The sequence below is a fragment of the Cydia splendana genome, chromosome 11 (assembly GCF_910591565.1).
Source record: "Cydia splendana chromosome 11, ilCydSple1.2, whole genome shotgun sequence".
Lineage (NCBI taxonomy): Eukaryota > Metazoa > Arthropoda > Insecta > Lepidoptera > Tortricidae > Cydia > Cydia splendana.
The window spans coordinates 16,276,596-16,283,902 of NC_085970.1; the positions used below are offsets into that span (position 1 = coordinate 16,276,596).

General features: G+C 39.5%; 1 long non-coding RNA gene across 1 annotated transcript; it reads left to right on the forward strand.

The window, feature by feature from the left end:
* The first annotated feature begins 762 nt into the window (after positions 1-762).
* LOC134795067 (uncharacterized) lies at positions 763-4,670 on the forward strand. Its single transcript, XR_010144782.1, has 3 exons — positions 763-906; positions 1,289-1,417; positions 4,564-4,670. It is a non-coding gene; the product is annotated as an uncharacterized LOC134795067 (long non-coding RNA).
* Positions 4,671-7,307: the final 2,637 nt, after the last annotated feature.

Sequence of the window (7,307 nt, forward strand, 5' to 3'; positions counted from 1 at the left end):
TGGCATGGTACCGAGGACGCTGGCAGCATTTCTCCGCTGTATTGCGATGCTAATACGTCGCGCGAGAAAGCTGCCAGCTCTTCGGTCGCCAGTGAAGTCGAATAGTCTTTTGGATAGCTCTTTAAAAAGCTGAAGAGCATTAGGACCCCACGGACCTAGGGTCTCAACCCCAAAGGGCATGAAAGTATACTCGGGGCCAAGAGCCCTTTATTTAAAAAGATCGAGTATTTAGCAAGAAGATAGGGTACGTGAGTCACCCAAGGGCGCACCAGAGAGTGCATCAGCTACACTCTAAGTAATAACACGAGTTAAAAATTGCCTACTCCAGAGCACACAGTCGCTGTGGCCGAAATCGCTCAGGAGAGCATCATCATCATTCAATTTCTAGTTTGCTTGAGGCTTCCCTTTTGCACACTTAAATTATCTTAAGCGTAAACGTCATTCTAGATCGGTGGCCGCCCCAGAGTGATGTGGTTCTATTCGGGACTATCTGGAGAGTGACCTTCTGTATGAATATACTTTTTTTTCCTTAGCCTATTTGAGTGTCCCACTGCTAGGCAAAGGCCTCTGCCCTTAATTTCCACGACTCCCGATTTGGTGTTTCCTCCGGTCAGTTGTTCAGGAAGCTGTCCAGGGCATCCCGCCATCTCCGTTTGGGCCTACCGCGTCCACGTCCCTCTACCGGCATCCACTTGGTGGCTAAGCTAGCCCACCTCTCCGCATGCATATACTATTAGTTATTTTTAATTTAAACTAATCTTTTCAGTATCAACAATGTAACAGACAACTTGGTGATTGCGGTCACATTCGACAGTGCGTCGAAGTTTTCCAACAATACTTACTACAAGTATTATCTTAGAGGCAGGGAGCCTGTGGTTACCAGGGACTTTGGAGGAATACAATATGGTATGTGTTTTTTCTGCTGCCAAAAGGCTAATTAATTTAGATTTACATTTACTTAACATTATACGAGTATGATTACCTACAGTTAAAATTGTATAAATGTAAGACCTGTACTTCGTTAGGATTAAAAATAACTTCGCAGAATTAGGTAAAAATATGGGTGCACTCATCATACTCAAAAATAGCGAATTAAGAAGTATGGGACATATTTTTGAGTAAGTTGTATATATGCACCCATAATTTTAGACTTGATTAATTCGTAGGAAACCCTTGTGGATTGGACTGTCTTTTACCAATAACAATATTTTTTATTTTTTTGTTAAATGCACATAAAATCAATTACCTAAGTAGTTCATAATTGTTAAATAAATGATTTTAATTCCAGGAGTGCTGACTGTAACTGTAATAATACCCCATATACACAATCTAAGACTGGATAGATCTGAAATATATACGTACGGAGACACCAACGTTTTCCCTTTTGCTCTTGGACCCCAGATTGGAACAAGTACAGGTAATATACGTAAAACCTTCACCTTATACAGAGGGCCTACCTCGAAGCACGTTCGACGTGTTGCCTCCCTGTCACACTTACGTACGAATTTACAAGTGGAACGGAGAGGCAACACGTCAAGCGTTGGCGGTAGGCCCTCAGATTATCAAGATCGGTTTCATAATTTCCACTTGAAATATGGATTACCGCTGAGCTACTGTCGTAGCGATACGTCGTAGCCGATAACATGAGTTTTCCTGTAGGGGAAATTCTCCGTAGAGGCAAAATGACAACGTGTCGTGATTAGCGCTGAATGGTTTGTTTGTTATACCTACCAATGGCAAGGAGTTATTGATTATAGAGGTGTATTTAAGAAGAAATTCTGCCCAGCCGCAGCAGACAGGTGCTAGATGGTCCTGTACTGATATCAGTAAAAGTACCTTCAGCCTTCACCAATAATCACTGAGCTAAGGCGTTAACGGACATACGGACGGACAAACATTCATGTCTGTAAGTTTCTCCGTGAACGAACATGGCGAAACAATAAGGGTTCTTACTTGTCTAAGCAAACCTAAAAATTTCATGTAATTTTATTAAAAAGAATATCGTAAAATCTGTCTCTGTCTGTCTGTGTGTGTGGGTAAACGTGACTCTGTCTTTCTGTTACCTCTTCACGCTTATACCGCCGTACCGATTTAGATAAAATTTAGTATGGAGATAATAGTTTGAGGCCCGGGAAAGGACAATGGTGGTTTTTATGGTTTCGTACCCAAAGGGAAAAACGGGACCCTATTACTAAGATTCCAATGTCCGTCTGTCCTTCTGTCTGTCACGAGAACCCTCACAGGAGGTGTTCTCAGGAACCGTGCACGGTTCATGAGATAAAGCCTGGTGACAGACAGACGGACAGGCGGACAGTGGAGTCTTAGTAATATAGCTAGAGAGTTGAAATTTTCACAGATGATGTATTTCTGTTCCTGCTATAACAACAAATACTAAAAAAATAATTAATTAAAAATTAAAAAACACGACTGCGAAAAAGCGAACTGAAAAGAAAAAAATAATTTTTAGTTGTGTTAGTTACTCAACTTAATGAATGTAAAAAATTATTAGAATATGAGTGTTTAGTGAAGGTTATAAATAACAAACGCAAAAGTTTTATGCTCATTTAGGATCGTGACTGTACCTGTGTATTTTATTTCAATTGCAGTCGGGGACCTTTTAAATGGGAAAATGTCAATACATCAAGGTCGGGTCAATTGCAGTCGGGGACCTTGATGTATTGACATTTTCCCATTTAAAAGGTCCCCGACTGCAATTGAAATAAAATACACAGGTACAGTCACGATCCTAAATGAGCATAAAACTTTTGCGTTTGTTGTTTATAACCTTCACTAAACACTCATATTCTAATATTTTTTTACATTCATTAAGTTGAGTAACTAACACAACTAAAAATTATTTGTCTTTTCAGTTCGCTTTTTCGCAGTCGTGTTTTTTAATTTTTAATTAATTAATTTTATTTTATACTTTTTACATTCATTAAGTTGAGTAACTAACACAACTAAAAAATATTTTTATCTTTTCAGTTCGCTTTTTCGCAGTCGTGTTTTTTAATTTTTTATTTATTTAATTAATTTTGGGGTCATGATTTCGTTAATAACCATTTGAAGTCACTTTATATTATTTTTGCGAGGGCGTCCTCAGTACAGAAAGGCACGCAGAGCGCCGCATATATCGGGCTACGCCCGACTACTTTGGAACGCGTACAGTGCGCCACGAACGTCGGGCTACGCCCGACGCTTTGAGCAAGAGGGCACTGAAGACGTCTTGGTAAGGGTACAGCGTGTCACGTATGTGGGCCTACGCCCGACACTTAGTATGAGAGAGTCAAAGGCGCCTGGCTTTGGACCGAGTGCAGCGCGCCACGTACGTCGGGCTACATCCGACTCTTTTACCATTAGGGCGCCGAAGGCGCCCGGCTTTAGAACGCGTACAACGCGCCTCGTACACGCCCGACGCTTTGAGTATGAGGGCGCCGAAGGCGCCCGGCTTTGGTAAGCGTACAGCGTGTCACGTACGTCGGGCTACGCCCGACACTTTTAGTATGAGAATGTTGAGGGGACTGGCTTTGGACCGCGTGCAGCGCGCCACGTACGTCGGGCTACGCCCGACGCTTTGAGTATGAGGCCGGCTTTGGTAATCATACAGCGTGTCACGCTACACCCAATACTTTTAATATGAGAGATTTGAAGGTGCCTGGCTTTGGACTGCGTGCAGCGCGCCACGTACATCGGGCTACGCCAAAACCTTTAAGTGTGAGGGCGCCGAATGTGCCCGGCTTTGGTATGCGTACAGCGTGTCACGTACGTCGGACTACGCCCGACACTTTTAGTATGAGAAAGTAGAAGTCGCCTGGCCTTGGACCGCGCGCAGTGCGCCACGTATGTACGTCGGGCTACGCCCGACTCTTTTAGTATGAGGGCGCCGAAGGTGCCCGGCTTTGGAACGCGTACAACGCGCCACGTATGTCGGGCTACGGCCGATGCTTTGAGTATGAGGGCGCCGAAGGCGCCCGGCTTTGGTAAGCGTATATCGTGTCACGTACGTCGGGCTACGCCTGACCCTTTTAGTGTGGGGGCGTCTTTGGCGCCTGGCTTTGGACCGAGTGCATATACTTGGACAAGTTGCAGGAAGCGCACATCTTTCTTACGCTCTGAGCCGTAGGCCCTACGTGGAGCTCACCCTTCGGCCTTAAAAAAAATGTCATCATCATCATAAATGTTAAAATTAAATCAAACCATACGGTTATAATGATACTTTCACGATTTGTTCTGCCAAAGTCGGTGCAGAGTTAGCTTAGACGGACTCTGTATCGTATCGATTAATAAATAGAAGTTATATTTTAAACTTTTCGATTCCATAAGCGCAATTACGAACATGTTTTAAAAACTATGAGTAGTATGTACCTACCTAATATAATATACTTAATATTATTTTTTTTTCTTTGGGCAGTCGTGTAAAAAGTACGGAACCCTCGGTGGGCGAGTCCGACTCGGACTTGTCCGATTTTTTATTAGTCATCATCATCATCATCATCAACATCCCACGCAAACGAAGTCTTGAGCAGAAGACAGTAGATAGTATATTATAATTTTCTTTTATAGATCCTGAAGTGACATCCATGTATGCCCGTTTCTACACTAACATTCCAGCGGAGTACCAAGAAGAGATATCCAATCAAGGAAATTACTTCGTCGGAAACTACTTACAATATAATATATGCGACTTCGGTGTTAAAGTATTGTAGTATTTTTCATTAAAACTGATATAATTATAAAATATCTTGAGTCTTTTATATAAATTTATGAGGGAGTCGAATGTAAAATTGAATAAATGATGTAAATATTATATACAGTTGTATTTTTACATTTCATATTTACCTAGTAGGTACATATTTATTAGTATTGAACATTAACAATATATGTTGGTTGTATTGTAACTAATGTAATTGAGCTTTTTTTATTTTCTTACCTGTTTCCAGTAAAGTTGTATCAAATATATAGTGACGGCAAAAGTGACCTAATATATCGGTACACTTCCGTATTTGTATGGTTACACAGGTGTGTACTGTGTAACCTTATATTTGATTACACGGGTGTGTACTGTGTAACCTTATATTTGGTTACACGGGTGTGTACAGTGTAACCTTATATTTGGTTACACAGGTGTGTACAGTGTGACCTTATATTTGGTTACACAGGTGTGTACTGTGTAACCTTATATTTGGTTACACGGGTGTGTACTGTGTAACCTTATATTTGGTTACACGGGTGTGTACTGTGTAACCTTATAATTGGTTACACGGGTATGTACTGTGTAACCTTATAATTGGTTACACGGGTGTGTACAGTGTAACCTTATAATTGGTTACACGGGTGTGTACAGTGTAACCTTATATTTGGTTACACGGGTGTGTACAGTGTAACCTTATATTTGGTTACACAGGTGTGTACTGTGTAACCTTATATTTGGCCACTTCGACCGTCACTACCTATTTGATGCTGACTGTACCGTCGTATCATAAAAATATATTATCGTCAATATCTAAACGTAAAAAATTGAAAAAAATCTGAATAATCCCGTAAAAATACGGTATCATATAATGAAATTCTTATCAATTCCCGCGAGAATATTATTCCTATTTAATGCGGATGCTGTGTATTGTGGAGATGGCGATGATGGATCGCGTCTTACGAAGTTTACTTTGAATCTCGAATGATGAAATATCGACAACGATGATGTATCGAAGATTTTATTCTGCGTCTTATGCGGTGTTTTGATTTATGTATTTATTTAAGCACGCTTTAGAGAGAAGAGTTATTTCAATGTCTTGGAGTAGACGTATCAGCTAAAAAACGTATTTTTAACGTAATATTCAATAATAAGAATATAAAATAATACTAGTGGCTTGGTAAGATGTAGACCACGGGACAAGCTTAAAATATGTAGTAATAAAACTAATAAAATATACTTCGTTGAGTCATTATCACAGTGAACTCGCAATGGTCTTAAGCGACATAGATCCTATTGGTACTTAAGTCCTTTATGCAAAATTCCGCCATTTTGAACATTATCCATAAAATAAAACGACATAAAAAATCTATTTACCTATCGATTATACTCAAAAAATTTCACGAGAATCGGTTGAGAAATGATTTACCGTAAAATGGGGTGAGTAGGGAGAAAACTGACATTCTAACCTCGACAACATTTTATTTTTACAATACATATGTAAACTGAATGATATACATGTTGCAGTCAAAAGTGTGAACTGGTCAAAAGAACTTTTAACCGACAAAAACAGGCAAAACTGCTTTTGACTGAGCATGTTGGTCAAAAGTAGTTTTACCTGAAAATCATACCTATTTCTGGCAGCAGTTTCGTTTTTAGGGCGTAGCAAAAAAAAAAAAACCCTAACCTACCTATCTCTGGGAACAGTTTCGTTTTTTGGGCGTAGCAAAAAAAAATAACCCTAACCTACCTATCTCTGCGAGTACTTTTGACTGATAGTAACAGTCACAAATACTATTAACCAATGATTTTCAGGTAAAACTACTTTTGACCAACATGCTCAGTCAAAAGCAGTTTTGCCTGTTTTTGTCGGTTAAAAGTTCTTTTCACATTCAAAACAAATTTAAGCTTTAACTAGTAGGTACCCATGCCGTAAGCATAAGCATGGAGGTTGTGGGTTCGAGCTCGAAATGCAGCTCGTACCAATGAGTTTCTCGAAATGTTAGAGGAAGTTCATAAGGTAAGTACCTATGCCTATACCTATTAGGTGTGTTCAATTTGCTGTGAAACCTTAGTCCAAACCAATTATATTATCTACATATGGTGCAAGTATTAAGATGTTTCATTCCACTTACCCGTCATCAACTCCAAATTTTGTAAACATTGTCGTTTTTGAGCTTGAATCGCCTCGTGCTGATTTTTTACTAGTGTAAAATTATTCGTCATGCGGAAAAATAACTCCCGCACGCCGGTTTTGTAAGGTTTCACCATGTTTTTCCCGTTCATCACAAAACACCACGAATATTTAAACGATTTTGACAAACACATACCATAGAGAATGACGTTTAAAAACATTGCCATATATAGTTTTTCAATTCGCTGTCATATTATTGCGCTGCAAAGTTCAAATGGTCTAACTCTAGTTAGATTACTAAATATTCATATTCACCTACTGTAAAAAATCTCGCATAAATATATATTATGGCTTAAAAACTAGAATTTTAAAGTCGCCCCTGCATTTGAAAGTCACCCCGGTCAATGGTACCAATATTTTGTAAAACTATATGATAAGATTGTTAAATAAAAGCTTATTGAATTGAATTGAACTTCGCAATTA